Source organism: Mesocricetus auratus, unplaced genomic scaffold (assembly GCF_017639785.1).
Source record: "Mesocricetus auratus isolate SY011 unplaced genomic scaffold, BCM_Maur_2.0 Super-Scaffold_4256, whole genome shotgun sequence".
NCBI classification, from domain to species: domain Eukaryota; kingdom Metazoa; phylum Chordata; class Mammalia; order Rodentia; family Cricetidae; genus Mesocricetus; species Mesocricetus auratus.
In genome coordinates this window covers 38,546,918-38,566,562 of record NW_024429182.1, presented here as the reverse complement: position 1 = coordinate 38,566,562, position 19,645 = coordinate 38,546,918, and the positions used below count along the sequence as shown (strand labels likewise).

The following is a 19,645-nucleotide window of genomic DNA, read 5'->3' as shown; positions in this document are numbered from 1 at the left end:
AGTCTTTAAAGAAAGAAATTAAAGAAGATAGCAGAAAATGGAAAAATCTCCCAAGCTCTTGGATAGGTAGGATCAACATAGTAAAAATGGCAATCTTGCCAAAAGCTTGTCTATACTTTTTAAGATAGGCCTATTCAGAGGGAAGTTTCCACTGGGAGAGATTCAGTGGCTTTGAGGCCCCTGTGGCTATCATTCATCACAAGTCACAAGACAGGTACACAAAACAGGTAAGTAGAGTTGGTCCTTGGCTTAAATGTCACAATCCTTCTTTTGTGAAACGTGGAAACACCATGCCATGATTTTGCAAAGCATACCATGTTTAATCTGCATCCTACTCCACCAAGCTTGTGCAAGCAATAATCATTTTTTGCCTTTATATGACAATGCCTGCAAGGCAGACTCTGAATTATAAATAATTGTAAGGGAAACAACACAATGACCACATGATGAGATTGTGTGTGTGTATGTGTATGTATGATTATGACAGATTTTTGCCCGAATTAACAGCTTTATTTGCATGTAGCAAGAAACACAATTACATTTAAGACAATCTCTTGCCCCATCTTATGTCACTATTTCTCCTTTTGCACAATGACCATTTTGATCATAATTCTATTGTATCCTATATGAGTGTGCATATATTTTGTATAGGCAAGACATAGACCGGCAAATGATTTGGAGAATACATATAGCGCACAAGATATTTGTGCACAACTAAAAATAAACAAGTGAAAAAAAAGCAATATACAGATTCAATGCAATTCCCATCAAAATCCCAGCACAATTCTTCACAGACCTTGAAAGAACAATACTCAACTTTATATGGAAAAACAAAGGACCCAGGATAGCCAAAACAACCCAGTACAATAAAGGAACTTCCAAAGGCATCACCATCCCTGACTTCAAGTTCTATTATAGAGTTATAGTCCTGAAAACAGCTTGGTATTGGCACAAAAATAGACAGGTAGACCAATGGAATTGAATTGAAACACTGATATAGACCCACACACCTACAAACACCTGATTTTTGACAAAGAAACTAAGAAATTATACAATGGAAAAAAGAAAGCATCTTCAACAAATGGTGCTGGCATAACTGGATGCTGGCATGTAGAAGACTGCAGATAGATCCATATCTATCACCAAGCATAAAACTTAAGTCCAAATGTATCAAAGATCTCAACATAAATCCATCCACACTGAACCTCTTAGAAGAGAAAGTAGGAGGTACCCTTGAATGAATTGGTATGGGAGATCACGTCTTGAACATAACACCAGTAGCACAGACACTGAGATTGACAACTAATAAATGGGACCTCCTGAAACTGAGAAACTTCTGTAAGGGAAAGGACACAGTCAACAAGACAAAACGACAGCCCACAGAATGGAAAAAGATATTCACAAACCTCACTTTTGGCAGAGGACTGATATCCAAAATTTACAAAGAACTCAAGAAGCTAGTCACTAAAACACCAAATAATTCAATTAAAAAGTGGGACACAGAACTAAATAGAGAATTCTCAACAGAGGAATCTAAAATGGCTGAAAGACACATAAGAAAGTGCTCAAAACCCTTAGCCATCAGGGAAATGCAAATCAAAACAACTCTGAGATACCATCTTGCTCCTGTCAGAATGGCTAAAATCAAAAACACCAACAACAGTTTATGCTGGAGAGGATGTGGAGAAAGGGGAACACTCCTCCATTGCTGGTGGGAGTGCAAACTCGTACAGCCACTGTGGAAATCAGTATGACAGATCTTCAGGAACATGGTAATCAGTCTACCACAAGATCCAGCAATTCCACTCTTAGGCATATAACCAAAAGATGCACATTCATACCATAAGGAAATCTGTTCAACTATGTTCATAGCAGTATTATTTGTAATAGCCAAAACATGGAAGCAACCTAGATGTCCCTCAACTGAAGAGAGAAAATGTGGTACATTTACACAATACAGTACTACTCAGCAGGAAAAAAAATGGAATCTGGAAATTCTCAGGCAAATGGATGGAGCTAGAAGAAACCATCCTGAGTGAGGTAACCCAGTCACAAAAAGACAAACATGGTATGTACTCACTCACATATGGAATTTAGACATAGAACAAAGGATTACCAACCTACAATCCACACCTCCAGAGAAGCTAGGAAACAAGGAGGACCCTAAGAGTGTCATATACATGGTCCCCCGGAGAAGGGGAAAGGGACAAGATCTCCTGAGCTAATTGGGAGCATGGGGGGGGAGAGGGATTTAGGAGAAAGAGAAGGGAAGAAGAGGAGGGGAGAGGAGGACATGAGGGAGCAGGAAGATTGAATCAGGGGAAGAATGGAGGAGAGCAAGAAAAGAGATACCACAATAGAGGGAGCCAGTATAGGTTTAAAGGGAAATCTGGCACTAGGGAAATATCCAGAGATCTACAAGGATGACTCCAACTAACAGTCTAAGCAATAGTGGAGTGGCTACCTTAAATGCCCTTCTCTGATATTGATGACTACCTTATATGCCATCCTAGAGCCTTTATGCAGTAGCTGATGGAAGCCGAAGCAGACACCCACAGCTAAACACTGAGCAGAACTCCTGGAATCCAGTTGCAGAGAGGAAGGAGTGATGAGCAAAGTGCTAAGACCAGACTGGAGAAACCCACAGAAACAGCTGACCTGAACAAGGCAGAGCTCATGGGACCCCAGAATGACAGCTGGGAAACCAGCACAGGACGGATCCAGACCCCATGAATGTGGATGTCAGTTTGGAGGTCTGGGCAATATATGGAACCTCTGGTAGTGGGTCAGTATTTATCCCTAGTATATGAATGAACTTTGGGAGCCCAGTCCACTTAGAGAGATACTCTCTCAGCCTAGACACATGGAGGAGAGCCTAGGCCCTGTTCCAAATGATATGACAGACTTTGAAGATCCCCCATGCAAGGCCTCACCCTCCCTGGGGTGCAGAAAGGGGATGGGATAGGGAGTCAGTGGGCAGCAGGGTACAAGAGGAGGGATTGACATGTAAAACACGCTTGTTTCTAATTTAAATAAAAAAACGAAGAAAAAGCAAAACAACAATAACAACAACAAAATAAATAAATATGACCCGGACTTAAACCTTAGACACATTATGTTTAAGATGATTGAATATACTGTTACATGCCAAATACTTGGTGAATATTTAATGAGGAGAATATAAATTCTCATAATCTCTCTCTCTCTCTCTCTCACACACACACACACACACACACACACACACTCAATGATTCTTATATTGGACATGTGTAATAAAAAGCCAGGACTGGGTATGGTATCCTATGTTTGTTAATCTCAGTCCTCAGGAGCTGGAAGCAGGTCTGTGAATCGGAAGCCAGCCTGGGCTACATATAGAGGTTCTCCCTACTCCTCCCCCCCAAAAACCTCCGAAGCTAAGCTTCCAAATTGGTTTCTCTTTATCCATACAAAGTGATGGTAGAATTGGTCTAACGGAATAGAAACAGAACTATGTCATTTTTACTAACCTGTCCCCACTCACCTATGGACACATTGATAGGAATGCCCCAAAATGGCCACTAAATTGTAATTGCAGCCATGGTTCCCATTTGGGCTGAGTATGAACTCAGGTCCTCCTAAATGTTAATGCTGAGAGGTTTCTTACAACATCTCAAGGCTCCACAGAATTGTGTAGAGACAGACTAACTAGCTTTGGTCTGCACACATGCTGGCTGTAGCATTCCATCAGAATCGCCAAGCCAAGTGCTAAGATGCAAATGAACTTAAGCTTTTGGCCCTGTATGTATAGGGTGCCCCCTGCTGGTAGAGTGGAGCCTTTCCCAGAAAAAGCAGAAATCTGCTAGCTTGAACACTCACTGTATCAGATCCTTATAAGAGCAAATATTTTCCTGATAGTTTTTTTTCCTTTTTTAAAAAATTTAAGTTAGAAACAAGCTTGTTTCACATGTCAATCCCAGTTTCCTCTCCCTCCCCTCCTCCCCTGCCATCTTCACCAGGCCCATCCAATCTCCACTCAGATCCCCAGGGAGGGTGAGGCCCTCCATGGAGGATCTCCAGAGTCTGTCATTTCATCCAGGGCAGGGCCTAGGCCTTCCCCCAAGAGTCCAGGCTGAGAGAGCATCCCTCATTGTGGGATGGGCACTCAAAGTCTATTTGTACGCCATGGACAAATACTACCCAAGGCCCTATAGATTACCTAGGCCTCCTCACTGACACCCACATTCAGGGGGTCTGGGTCAGCCCCATGCTTTCCACACAGCCATCAGTCTGGAGTCCAAGAGCTCCCCCTTGTTCAGGTCAACTATTTCTGTGGGCTAAACCAGCCCAGTCTTAACTCCTTTGCTCATCAGTTCTCCCTTTCTGTCACTGAATTCCAGGAGTTCAGTTTTCCTGATAGTTTTTATGTGTTTGTTTCTTATAAGATTCACTTGAATTAAAGGTAGAAGATAGTACACTTTCATCTGAAGTTTAAGGATGCAAGTTTCCATGGCAATATGAGATACCATAATTCCTTTTTGGACATGTTAATATCTGATGAATAAAGTGAATCATTTATGAAGTCCAACAAAAACCATAAAATATAGTTCAAAAGAATTTCCCTAGTGTGTTTATGATGTAAAGCTTATCATATCCAAGGTGTTTTATTGGGAATGAGCCCAAGTCATTAAATAAGCCTACTACTCGTGTTCAGCTAGATAGTATTAAACCTACTTTCAAATGCTTACCAGATTAGCACCTCTCTCAACCCTCATCAGAGAAGCTTCTCTTTGTAGTGGATGGTGATTAACACAGAGACTCCAACTGGTCAATATGCAGAGAGGGAGAGACTTCCGAGTTCTCAGCCTTAAGGACAGCTGTATCACACACACACCCTCCCAAAGCTAAGGGGTCATCCAGGAAGAGGGGATTGTAGGAGCCAGGGGCAGTGGGTGACACACCAGGGCAGTCATGCATACGAACTCACATCAGCTGTGACTGCATGCCTAAGGTCCAGCTAGACAAAATACCAGCATGGATGGGGGAGGTGGTTAGGAAGTTCCACACTTGGCCAAGGAACTATTAGGCAACTGATGGGTGCTATAAGGGGAAGAGAGTCAGTTTTCTGCAGAGATTGGGCTCCTGAGAGATTAACCGTGCTCCAGTAGGTGGCCCTACACCCAACCACGTAGAGGCAGCACCAAGCAGACTTAGTGGTTTAAGAAAACAAAACAAAACAAGCAAGCCAAAAACATGAAATTGGGAGAGAATGCTTGGAGGAAGGGATAGGAGATGTTGGAGGGGAGGAAATGAGGGGAAAGAAGGGATTTGATTGAGACATTATCTGCACGTATGAAATCCTCAATGAAAAAGGGATATTTGGATAAGAAAAGTGTCATAGAAGGTACACAAACGTGTTCTTATACATAACCTTTCCTGAGACTTGGACTCTCTTTGAAACTGCATGATGCTCTCTAGCTGTGGCTTGCTGGCCTGGAACTCACTAGGCAACCCAGGTTGAGCTTCAGTTTCTAATTTTCCTGCCTCAGCTCCCTGAGGGCTGGGCTCATACAACCACAGCTGATTGCCTGAAAATCTTGAGTGCTGTTTGATGTGCGTCATCTCCTTTAAAGCACAGCACTGCCCCTAATATGACATTTCCAGTTTTCCAAACGTAAGTTTCCAATTAATTCTGGGAATTTTACATCATTTGCCCCAGTTCCACTCATCTCCCAGTTCCTCCATGTCTGCCCTCCGCCCTTGCAACCTCTCCAGGATAGAAAATAAAATTAAAAAACAAACAAACAGCTCCTGTACCAGGCTTTTTCTTTTAGGTCACCAAGTACCTTCCAAATCATGACACTGGCAGCCCTGGAACTCACTCTGTAGATCAGGCTGGCCGCAAATTCTCACAGAGAGCTGCCTGTCTCTGCCTCGTGAATGCTGAGATTAACTATATATTCACCACTACGCCTGATTCAGGGTTTCATTTTACATATTTTGTCTGTCTGTCTGACACCTGTCTACCTGTGTATCTATATCTGCTTATATTCTTTTAAAATGATTTTTCATCTTATTTCATATGCATTGGTGTTTTGTCTGCATGTATGTCCCTCCTCCCCCTTCCTTTCTTCTGTCGAGAAAAGGCCTTAACAGCCCAGGTTGTACTCACAATCATGGAGTGGCCGAGGATGGCTTTGGACTCCTGATCCCCCGCCTCTACCTCCAAAGTACTGGCATTGCAGATGTGCACTGTCCCACTTGGTTTCCTTCTTAAAATGATTTAATGCACACAATTGCTTACTTCCAACTGAATAACGATAGCAAGCCATGTCTAAAGGTGAGTCTTCTACTTCTACAATGACATATTATCATTCCTTTACATTTCTACTGATGATTTTATAATACTGGTTGCTGTTTAGAATCAGGAATTAAAATGGCCTTTGATACCAAAACAAGACACTGATTGATATGGTCCTACTTCAGGTGTCACCAGAGCTTAGAGAAGGCCATACCATCTTAATGACTGACAATATCTCCCTTTTCTCATCTTCCAGGAAGCTCATTTAAGAGCAGATGTCTGAGGTTTCCAAAATAATGCAAAGCACTTGTCTGTGATGCTTCCATGTAGAGTGAAGCCTTTTCCGTGCCAGCCACTTTGTTTTTTTCCCCACCAGTCACCTGGGCTCTGCCGCGTTGTAGTCCCCAAATAACACACAAGGCGCTGTATTAATTATGAAGCTGTTGGCCTTGCTTGTTTTATACTGGCTAGCTCTGACTTAATTATTTACTCCATAAATGTTAATCTTAAGTATTTCTCTTACCGGAGAAAGGGTCTGGACTTCTTACCCCCATGGCCGCTACATGGTGACTCCCTGTGTTTCTCCTACTCAGAGTCCTCCTCGACTCCTAGTCCCACTTATCTTGCTTCCCTACTGGCCAACAGTGCTTTATTGACATATACATAGGACTTCCCCATCACTTCCATAAGCCACCATCTCCATTTCTAATAGGTACTTTTGTAACTTTACAAGTGGACTAAACCTCTGCCAACAGTTGTCTTCATTATAATATTGTGCAGGCTTCATTTTCCATCATGGTCTAGGCTATCCATGTGATCCAGCCAAATGTCAAGATACACTCAGGGGCATCAGTTGTTTGAATGTGTGGTGATATTTTGTTTGTCTTGTACAAACAAAACTTGTCTGAAGATCAGAGTGCAGAGCTAGCTACACTAGTTAGCCATAGAGGACAGGCAGTGGTGGCACATAGCTTTGATCCCAGCACTCGGGGAGACAGAGGCAGACAGATCTCTGTTAGTTCAAGGCCAGCCTGAACTACATGAAATTGATCCAGTCTAAAAGAGAAACAGAGACAAGCAGTGGTGGCTCATACCTTTAATCCTAGTACTTTGGAGTCACATGCCTTTACTCCTAGCATTAAGGAGGTGGAGATAGGAAGGGATGTGGCTGGCCAGAAAGAGGAATATAAGGCAGGGCAGTCATTCTGCAGAAACAGTCTGAGGATGCAGTCTGAGGATACAGTCTGAGGATGCAGCCTGAGGATGCAGTCTGAGGATGCAGTCTGAGGCTGCAGTCTGAGGATGCAGTCTGAGGCTGCAGTCTGAGGATGCAGTCTGAGGATGTAGTCTGAAGGTGCAGTCTTAGGATACAGTCTGAGGACAGGATGAACCCTTTGGTAGAGCATTGGTAGAGGTCAGAACTCTAGGGCTGGCTGCTCTGCTTCTCTGATCCTTCAGCCTTCACCCCTTGATAGCTGACTCCAAGTTTTTATTATTAAGACCAAAGGGAGAGTTCATGCTACATGAATGTACTTGTCCAGTCATTCTAATGAGAAGTTCTTTTCGTCTTTCTGCCACCCGTCCTGGCCATGGTAATGCACTGTGGTTCCATAGTGCAAGCAACTGTTAAGTCCAGCGTGCAGCATGTGCTCATATCCACTTTCTTAAACTATGTATTCAGCTGTCTTCAGAAATAATCTGGAGTCACATGACCTATGGGCTTCATTTGAGTGAGTGAATGTGTGTATGTGTGTGTGTCTGTGTGTACATGCGACGGTGAGCTTGCACTTATGTATGGAGGCCAGAGGACAACCTCAGGTGTTGTTTCTCAGCAGCAGCCTATTTGTTTTTTGAGACAAGATCTCTCACTGACCAGGAACTCAATAGACTAGACTGGCCAGCCAGCAAACCGCAGCATTCCTACAGTGTCTACCACCTGAGCTCTGGGGTTACAAGTGTAGAGGTTCAAATCAGATCTTCATGCATGCATGACAAGTACTTGACTGCCTGGGCTATTTTCCCAGCTTTCATGGAGTCTTCTTAAATCGCACAATTGCTAGGAAAATTTTCTAAATAGCATCATTTTAATAGGGTCACAGGGGCAGGGGAAGCTTACAGTTTTTAAGTATCCAGATATTACATTTTAAGTTGTTTTAGATTACATCATAAAGGTTATTTGCAAATAAGACATTGATTTATAATAAACACCTGATCAGTGTAAGAGCCAACTGCTTATCTTAAGCTTCAGCGTAAAGCAGACACATCCTAAATACTTACTATTTAGCAGATAGTTATTGAATTAACAAAAGACTATCACCAAAATTTCCCCGTTGATTTTCTAGTATATAAAACATTGTATATGTATGAATATTTTGCCAGTACTAGTGTCTGTGTACCACGTGCATGCCTAGTGCTGGTGCGGCCAGAAGAATGCATCCTATCCCCTGGAACTGAAGTTATAGACATGTGTGAGTCACCATGTGGTTTCTGGGAATCCAACCTGCATCCTCTGGAAGACAGGCAGTGCTCTTAACTGATGAGTCATCTCTGAGGCCCACAATTCCCCATGTTTTAAATAACATGCAGCTGTGACTTCATCTACTACTTATAAAATGGGTCCTTTTCCTTGGAGGAGAATTTTACACCAACCTTCGGCAGTCTCCTATCATACGCTAAAGTGGACCCATACATTCATTGTGAGGGTGCTTTAAACCTTCAAGGGACCTCATAATTGTAACCTTGTTTCTAAAGTAGCGTCTTCACACCTTCCAAACTAGTTCAGGGCCACAATGCCATTTCCTCTAGGCAGCTCCTCTACCGCTCTGCCTTTGGTGAGTCTGTTGCAAGGATTACAACTCCCAATATGAAGAACTTCTCTAACTTTTTCTTTCTTTTTGAAGTAATGATTCTTTTAAACTCACATCACTCTCGTGGATACAAGCACAATTAGGATTCAGCTCAATATGATCAAACGATTTGTTACAGGGGATAGAGACAGAGTTCAGTTGGTAGAATGCTCACAAAACCGTCAAGTTGATCCCCAGCACCTTATAAAACCGAGTATGGTAGCACATGCCTGTAATGCCAGCACTTGGGAGGTGGAGGTAGGAGGTCAGGAGTTCATTGTCAAAAACAAAACAAAAACCACAAAGAACAGAAAAAGGTATTTCTGACTGAAGAACAGTAGTTCTTGGGATGATTTCTGTGTGGCCATATTATTCATTCATGTCAAATGTCTTCATGTATTTAAAAGCTTCAAGTCTTATGATGGTATTTTAATTGCAATAATGTGATGGTTAGTGCTGGCAACTTGAAAGAATCTGCAATCACCTGGGAGAGATAGCCTCTGGGCATGCCTTTGGGGATTCTCTAGACAGCTTTGAGATGGGAAGACCACCCACTGTGGATGATCAGCATTCCCTGGCTGGGATCCTGTACTCTGCAGCGGCTGGGGGCTGAGCAGCAACATGCATTCATTGTTCTCTGTTTTGATTGTGGGTGTGATGTGACCAGCTGCTCCAAAGTCTTGCCACCTGGACTTCTCCACTGGGACTAGACTGTACCCTGGAATTGTGAGCCAGAAAAAGCCCTTGCTTTTGTCAGAGAATTTCATGCAACGGAAGAGAGGTCAAGACACATAACATCCTCCAGGTATACCGATCCATCCTTCTGATGCTAGAACTGTGGGAATTCCACTCTTAAGAAGAGTCACTTAGCTGGGCATTGGTGGCGCACGCCTTTAATCCCAGCACTCGGAAGGCAGAGGCAGGAGGATCTCGGTGAGTTCAAGGCTAGCCTGGTCTACAGAGCGAGTTCCAGGACAGTCTCCAAAACAATACAGAGAAACCCTGTCTCAAAAAACAAACAAACAAACAAACAAACAAACAAACAAAAAGAAGAGTCACCTGCCTCGTGGTGATAGCACATACCTTTAATCCCAGTACTCAGGAGGCAGAGGCAGGCAGATCTCTGTGAGTTCAAGGCCAGCCTGGTCTATAGAGCTGGTACCAGCACAGCAAGGGCTGTTACACAGAGAAAAATCTGTCCCAACCCCCTCCCCCAAAAGTCACCTGATATATGCTGGGGTTTGAATATTTTATTTTTACTTTCCATTCTTCTTCTTTGGAAATGGATCTAGGAACAGCCATCTCCAGGAGTTCCAGATTTTGAACTTGCAGTCATTTACAGTAAGGTGGGTGATGCCACAAGTTTAGATACAAGGCTTACTCTGACTTCTGTTTAAAAATCAAACTCTCTGTTTCTCTTCACCAGTATGACTTTCTAGGTATTCTCTGCTGGTGTGAACATATTGGCACAAAGTCAAAGTTGATATTTAAAACGATTTGACAATTAACTGGTTTTAGAGAGGTGACTTGTGGTCAGTTATTACAAATATGCAATATAACAAAAAGGGGCCTTCACTTTATATTTTTCTTCCATAGTGTCATTGTCAGTAAGGCCTGGAATAATCCTGTCTGTGGTGGCTGAGAACCACATTTTGGGACATGAAGACATTGCTCTATGTTTCTAATATCACAGTTCATTATGGATTGCTTACCTTCTTTGGGGCATCTGTCTTACTTTCATTTCTAAAATGTATCGTGGAACATTCTAAAATGTTCTCTTTATGTGTGTAGAATATTCTAGACCAAAAGCCTAAACCTCACACACAGCGAATGGCCTAGAATTCAGGTTGAGTTTCAAACACTTGAAACTGGGGCACAGGGCTCTCCTCACCCTGCTTTGTGTCCCTGCCAGCTTCTTTAAACTACTATATTGAATTTCCTGGGAACAAGAGAAAACAAAAACCTTTTATATTGCCCCATATTCTTAAACCAATAGCTTCTTTTGCATAGTTCTATTTATTGCATAGTTAAGAAGAAAGACTATTCATGTTGAAGGTAAATTTTTTAAATGTCGAAGACCCTTTAATGTACAAAACATCCTAACTATTTTAGCTTTCCAAAGGGGAGAATAATCATAAAATGATTAAAGCGTGATATAAAGAATAATAATTTTAGAACAAATATTCTATGCAGAAATCTGTTTTAGGTTCCCATGGAATGAAAAATATTCTATATAAATGGAAATACGTCATACTTTAAAATTTATTCATGCTCTTTACAAAATAACATGACACTGTTGGTCATAGGACAGACAGAAAACAGCAACATATGTTCAAAAAGAGATCTTCCATGTAATTATGATGATCTGATATGCTGATGGCTTGCTCTACTGTTGCCAAAGGATTCGTGCCAATTATGTACCATGTATATAAAAATAAATATATCAAGACAAAAAAAGCTAAAAGTATTAGCTAGACTAGCAGTATATTGATTCAAGTTTCAACTGAGACAACCCGCCTCAGTGAATTAGATGGAGAGAAATAACAAAGACTCCTGACATCGACTTCAGGCCTCTATGTGCATGCATGCATACATGCCTGTGTGCCCACATACATGTGAACATGCATACAAACACATCATATTCCCATACACATACAAAACAAAGAAGGAACGTGAATAGTTCACTTATGAAACTAACAGTTACACTGTATGAAAAGTGCATAAAAATAAAAATCAAGGGATTGGAATGATGGCACAGTGGTTAAGAGCGCGTCCTGCTTTGGAGGAGGACCTACTTAGAACACCCACCTGGTGGCTCACAACCATCCCTAACTCTAGTTCCAGGGGATCTGGTGCCCTCTTCTGGCCTCTGCAGGTACCAGTAATGCTTGCAGCCCACCATTCATGCAGACAAAATACTCATACACATAAACTAAAAAACAAAAAGCAAAAAACCAAAACATAACTTTAAATTAGAAATGAATTAAAAAAATCTCCAAGTACTGAAAATAAACTGAGGCTTAACCTGTTAATAATTTTAATAGCTTAAAACATTGGAAAATATTTAGTTTTTTTTTTTTGTCCATACTTCCTGGCAATGTATTTCAGAGCTAAGTCTTTGCATCTTACAGTTAAATGTTTATTCCTGTGGATAATGCTACTTGATGGCCACCAAGTGTTTATTAAAGCTTGGTTAGAAGATCTGAGGGGACTGTACTTTCTGTGGTGCTAGGAACTAAATCCAGGGCATTGTGCATGATAGACCAGTGCTGAACTATTGCTCCTCCAATCCCAATCTCTCTTTTATTAAAAGTAAATAAATAAGGCCAGGCATTAGTGGCACACGCCTTTAATCCAAGCACTGTGGAGGCAGAGGCAGGCAGATCTCTGTGAGTTCGAGGCCAGCCTGATCTACAGATTGAGTTCCAGGACAGCCTCCAAAACAATACAGAGAAACCCTGTCTCAAAACAACAACAACAACAACAACAACAACAAAAAGTAAATAAATACTCTAAGAGTAATTTAAATCATCAAGTGAACTTATAATTTTAACGTTTTAATTTCATCATAACAGTTTGAACACTTTAACAGTCCAAAGACTCCTAGCTGTGAGTGTCTATAATTTTTTTAATGACTTCCAAAACACAATGGCATAGAGTAGATGTTCCCATCCCAAGTGGAAGCATTCTGGCAAACTGAGTGAACAAAGCAAAACAAAGCCAAAATCCGTCAGGCCAAACAATTCCTGCAGCTCCGCGTCTGGCTGTGGAACTCATAATGTAATCAAGAGGGCTTCAAAGGCTTGAGTAGCTCCACCCTTCCTATTCTTCCCCCCACAACACACATAGATTGTCTTTTAAGGTCCACTACATGCCTGTAGCCTCATTGGTGTATGAATCATGGTTCTAGTATCCGCAATATCCTGAGGTCTTCATCCTCATAGTTTCATGAAATGACTTCTTGGGGGCTCCTTTGCAAGGACTCCTATCTTACCACACATCACCAGGCCATGGCTGGTCTTCATGACCCCTTATATAGTGTGTCCTTCATGTTTTCAAAACCAGTACTGCACTGATGATCCTGCCAAGTTCTACTGCTTGATGGATGTATAACCAGGCTCCTTTGAACCACAGCTGTGTCAGTTCTATATGTAGACCCTGGAGAAATATATTCCTAGGTTATTGCAGAAAGAAGCTAGGTTTAAAAGAAATTATATAGAATTTAGCAATTTTCCAGCATTGCAGTGATCATTAAATTGATGCACTGTTGTTGTGTTCTATACCTTCTAGTTTAATTCTTTAAAATTTGTCCCTTTCTTTTTAAGTGTCATGTGTCTATGTAGAATAAAATATGATCATATCCAACCTCCATTTCCCATCACAAACTCTGCCTATATACTCCTTAGCATGCCCCTTCCAAATTTCATATCTTAAAAAAAATCCATGAAGTTCAGTTTGTGCTGCCCTTACGTACATGGGTTTGGGATCATGCATGGCATCTTGAGAAATCAACCAGTGGTGTCATCTTCAAGAGGAATGAGTCTTCTTTCCCATAGCAACTATCCACTGCTAAAAGTTCCTGAGTAATGGGTGGGCACTGAATGAACTATCCCATCTATGCTGTAATTTCTGCTGGTTTGATCTTGTATAGGTCTTGTGCACGTAACCACAGATACTATGAGTTAATGATTGCTTCATGTCACATCCAGGAGACAGCATTTTACAAAACTCCTTTCCATCTTCTGACTTTTATAGCCTTTCTGTCTCTAAATCCAGTTCTTAATTCATTCTTAAACATAGAAATCAATACTCCCTGCTTCACTTAGTCAGTACGAAGTATCATTACCATGTATGAAATGTTACCATATATTGAAATTTTCATGAAATAGTTCAAAATTTGAAATTTATTTGATTTTCATAAAAACTCCACACTGGGAAAACAGATAATAGTGTCTTTTAAAATAAGTTTTGGAGAGAACTTGACATATCCCAGAGCCCAGAGCTCAGCAGTGTTGGAGAAAGCTTTGAACTTCAAAGTTCTGTAGTTCTAAATTTCAAATGTTTTTACAGCTTGCAGTGAAATACTCTATATCCTTAAAACAAACTCTTTTTAAAAAAATAAGATTTATTTATTTATTTATTGTGTATATAGTGTTCTGGCATGTATGCCTACATGCCGGTAAAGGGCACCAAATTTCATTATAGGTGATTGTGAGTTACCACGTGGTTGCTGGGAATTGAACTCAGAACCCCTGGAAGAGCAGCCAGTGCTCTTAACCTCTGAGCCATTTCTCCATTTATTGCTCTCTTAAATTCCCAACTTTCAGCAAACATTTGTCTACACAGTGGTCTTCCTGAGTCAATAGGAAATATTGGAAAGACAGAGGCCCCTGTGAATTCCTTACATCAGAAAATACAGAAAAGATAGAAAATAGACTAAACTGCTTCCTACAGCAGTAGTTCTTAGCCTTCCTAATGCTGTGACCCTTTAATACAGTTCTTCACATTGTGGTGATCCCAACCATAAAATTATTTCAATGCTACTTTATAACTGTACTTTTGCTACGGTATGAATTGTAATATAAATATCTGATATCAGGATATCTGATATTCGATCTCCATGAAAGGGTCACTCAACCCCCAAAGGATTACAACCCACAGGTTGAGTACCACTGTCCTAGATCATAAAGTAAGAAATTCCTTCCTGGGTCATAAGGAAATATAGTAAAGACACAGGCCAGTCCAAATCTTGATACCAGTTTCTTCTGAGATAGGTATATTCCGTCACAGTTTTCCCTCAAAGAAATAATCTTTAGCCAAGTTAAAATGTGTTAGGACCGTCTGCATATAATCCTTTCTCAAGATTCTGTCACGGCAGCAACTCACATGCCAACTAAGCAGATTTTATCAGGAAATTTTACAAGAAAGTACCAGTAAAACACAGCCTCCATTCCTGGCTCCAGAGTTCTCAAGGTCTCATCTGATGGTCAGCTTTCCTGTTTCCTGGCATCTTGTTCCATTCCAGATAAACATATTTGTCACCTGGGTTTTTACATGACTTTCCCATTGCCCAATCCTCATAGATAAGAACAATGCCAACAATGCATAAATATTTTTATCTGAAGGGAAGGAACAGGTTTCTGGTTCTGTTTTAGATGTGCTTTATTTTATGTGTGTGTTTTTTTTCTGCACGTATGTAAGTGCATCTCATGTTGCCTGGTGTCCATGGGGGTCAGAAGAGGTTGTTGGATACCCTGGAACTGGAGTTAAGGTTAGTAGTGAACCACCATGTAGGGGCTGGAAACCAAACTCAAGTTCTCTGCAAGAGCAACAAGTTCTCTTAGCCTCTGAGCTCTGGCTTTCTGCTTTTAAAAGATAGTAGAGTATTTTCAAAATGAACTGTCCGTTATCACTGAATGCTATTTATGATAGTAGTAATGAAAACATTTACTAGGCACTTAACTTATGGAGTAATTCAACCACTGTATTGTTTTAACTTCCTAAGAAGAAATCACAAGCTTTTCTGGGCCACACTACTATTTTTTCACATCACTGGTCATAGTGAAAACAAACTATTACACAAAGGAACTAACAAAAGTATACAACCAAAATGTTTTACTTTTTAAGCATACATGTTTGAGAAATGAGCAATGCTGAGATTCCTTGGGGCTGGGGATATAGTTTAGCAGTACAGTCCTTGACCTGACTGCCTTAAGGAAAATCAGAGTCCTTTGCACAAATAAATCCATATTCCTTTTCTCTCTACCCATAGATTTCTGTGGGTAAAAATAACTGTGAACAGATGTAGCTATCAGTGGAAGAATTCATTCATGGGCTGGAGAGGAGATTCAGTGGCTAGAACACTGGCTGCTCTTACAGGACACGAGTTTGGTTCCCAGAACCCACATGGCATTTCACAACTGGCTGTAACACCAGCTCCAGGGGGCCTAACATCCCCTTCTGGCCACCACTGGTACTGCATGCATATATAAACATTAAATTATTAAAGTTATTTTTCAATTTAAATTAGAAACAGGACGTTTCACATGTCAATCCCTGCCCCCCTTTCCGACCCCTCCTCCCTTGTCCTTCCACCAGACCCCCAACCCCCTATCCAATCCCCACATCATTCACCAGGGAGGGTGAGGCCCTCCTTGGGAGGATCTCCAAAGTCTGTAATTTCATTCAGGGCAGGACCTAGGCCCTTCCCCATGTGTCCAGACTGAGAGAGCATCCCTCTATTTGGAATGGGCTCCCAGAGATCATTCATAAACCATGATAAACACTGATCTATTAAAGTTATTTTTAAAAAAGAATTAATTCATAAAAATATGTGAAAGTGAACTGCACACTGCAGCTCATGTAGTAATCCCAGTACTTGGGGGGGAGGGCAATGAGAAGGACTGCTTTGAAGTCGAATCCAGGTAGTCAAATATAGCAAGACCCTATGTCAAACAAACAAACAAAGGGTGAGGGATGTAGCTTAGTTGGTAGAATACTTGTCTACCATCTTAGTTACGTTGTCATTGCTGCGGTAAGACACCATAAGTAAGACAAAGTATAGAAGAATTTAATGGGGCTTACAGTTCAGAGGTGAGTCTATGACCAGCAGCATCAGCAGGAGCTGAGAGCTTATATACCTACACAGTCTCAAGTGTGAGATCCAACTAACCTTTAATAGCACAGACTTCTGCACTCTCCACTTCCATCTCCATTAACACACATCTTCCTACAAAGCCATATGTCCTTATCCTTCCCCAACAGTGCCACCATCTGGGGACTAAGAATCTATGGGAACCATCCTCATTCAAACCACACACTTACCATGCATAAAGGCATGGTACATAGTACCTGTAATCTCAGTACTTAGAAGGTGGAGGTGGCAGGATCAGGAATTCAAGATCACCCCCCCTTCACAAGGAGTTGGAAGCCAGTCTGGGTTACATGAGACCCTGTTGAGGGTATCTGAATTAATACTGGTTTTAAAATATTTAGACTTGGGGAAGGTTCCCATCGTTCTCTGATGAGGACTCCACAGACCATCTAAATAGTTTATGCAAACAGTATGCCTTATATGTTTAACATCTGATTTCATTATGAAAGTCTGCACTTTTGAGAGTCTGGCGTTTGTGTGGTCAGTTCTCCAATAAAAAATCCTGGGCACTGAGACTCTAGTGAGTTTGCCTGGTAGAAGACATCAAATTAGCCATTACCACTCATTACACATTGCACATACTATTGAACTCTTGGAGGCCTGACCTGGTTACCTCTGGCTTTCTGCCATGAACCTTTTTCCTTTGCTGAGTTTTCTTTGTATTTGTTCACTGAAATAAATCATAGCTATGATCATCATTATATTGAAAGCACTCTTAGCAATCCTCATATCTGGGAATGAATGGCCTTGTGAGTCTCTCACAGTCTCCTTTAGGGGGTTTTCTTAATCAAATGTGATTATAGTTAGAATTACACAATAGTAATAAATAACAATAAAGAAATGATAGCAATCTCATTTGTGTTATAATAACATGATAATTTGGAGTTACTTGGTGAAAGACTGAACAGAGTGGCTGGAAAGATGGCTCAACTGTTAAGAGCACTGGCTGCTTTTCCAGAGGACCTGGGTTCAATTCCGAGCACCCACATGACAGTTCACAGTTGTCTGTAACTCCAGTGCCAGGGGATCTGACACCTTAATATCAATGCACATAAAACAAATTAAAAAAAGACGGAACAGAAGAAAATAGCATTATGCTGATGCTGTGATGATGATAATGATGTTGATGCTGTGATCAGTTTAGGTCACATGATAAACATGCTAAAACACAGGAGGCAGAAAATACTATTATCCAACACTGAACTTGTCTCAACATTTTCCAAAGTGAATTCTTTTAAAACAACCACAAGTGGCTTTCCTGACTCTTTCTGAACATTCAAGATGTCGAAGCAAGGATGTGGTGGGCCCACTGGAGAGAAATTCTAGATTTCCCTGGGTCCTGTGGTAGGAGCTGTGATTAACTGTGCTGACAACACAGGAGCCAAAAATCTGTTTATCTTCTCCATGAAGGGAATCAAGGGACAACTGAACAGACTTCCCGCTGCTAGTATGGGCAACATGTGACCACCACAGTTCAGAAAGGCAAACCAGAACTAAGAAAAAGGGTCCATCCAGCAGTGGTAATTTGACCACAAAAGTCGTATCAAAGAAAAGATGGGTTGTTTCTCTATTTTGAAGACAATGCAGGGGTCATAGTAAGCACTAAGGGCAAGATGAAGGGTTCTGCTACCACAGGTCCAGTTGCAAAGGAATGTGCACACTCATGGCCCAGGATTCTATACAATGCAGGCAGCATTGCCTGATTCTTCAGTGTTTTTTGTAAAATAAATTTACTAAAAAGTCTCTGCTTCAAAAATAAATAAATAAAAACTACAAGCGAGTCAGAAGAACAAACGAGTGACCTGACTGCCAGCTGAACTGCCCACTCCCCAGATTCTGTTCCCCAAGGCTCATCCCACAGTCCGTGCTCCCCCCACCTCGTCACCCCCACTGCTGCTGGGCCCTGCCCCCACCTCATGGACTCCTGTGGGTCAGGTGCTGGCTACACCAGTGAGAAGAACACCCTTCCCCACAACTCCAGCACACTTCACCTGCTCAGGTGCAGGCCACAGCAGTGAGAACAGAGACAGAAACTCCCTATTGGATCTGAGGTCAGGCTGGCCTCCAGAAACCCAGGCCACAAAGTCTAGAAGAACAGAGGAAACAGAGACCAAGGAACAAAACACCCACCCATCAAAGAAAAACTCAGAAATCAGAACCTTGAAGTAATCATCCCAAACCCAGGTGCCTAAACACCAGTGTTAAGGATACCATCAACAACGGCCAGGGCAATATGGCACCACCAGAGCCCAGCTAGCTTACAATAGCAAGACTTGAAAATAACTGTTAGCATGAGGTTCCATTTACATTAGAACTGTTAGGATAGTATATGATCCTCAGACCCTTCTCTTGGGTTTGCATAATGAAAAGTTTATGCAACTAGCTGACATCTCAGATAGCTTCTGAGGGGAAGAAACACCATGCCATTCTTAGCCTTTGAGCAAACAGACTTCAGCTACTTCCTGCGTTTAAGGATATGCAATGTATTAATATCCACAAGAGCTCATTTGAGATCAAGGCAGGAGGACAGCAAAGCACACTTCCCTCTTGTCAAGGTTAAGTACTCATGCCTGACTGATCAACTAGAGAGCCTGGTTTTTGCATGTCTCAGAAAAAAGTGGTCCAAGTTGGTTTTGAGGGGGTTATTTACTCTTCCTATCCTAGCCCAAAGCCTTACATAGAAATCAGACCACACTAACAGGTTCTCCAGCTCTCATCACTTTCACTACTATATTTATGTAGAATAGATGACAACTTTTTCTGTCTTTTTTCTTTTTTTTTTTTTCAAGGCAAGGTTTCTCTGTGTAGCTTTGGAGCCTGTTCTTGAACTCACTCTGTAGACCAAGCTGGCCTTGAACTCACAGAGAT

At 41.5% G+C, this 19,645-nt stretch overlaps 1 pseudogene; it reads left to right on the top strand.

Moving 5' to 3' along the window:
- The first annotated feature begins 18,058 nt into the window (after positions 1 to 18,058).
- On the top strand, positions 18,059 to 18,480 carry LOC101843978 (annotated as a pseudogene).
- The last annotated feature ends 1,165 nt before the right edge of the window (positions 18,481 to 19,645 follow it).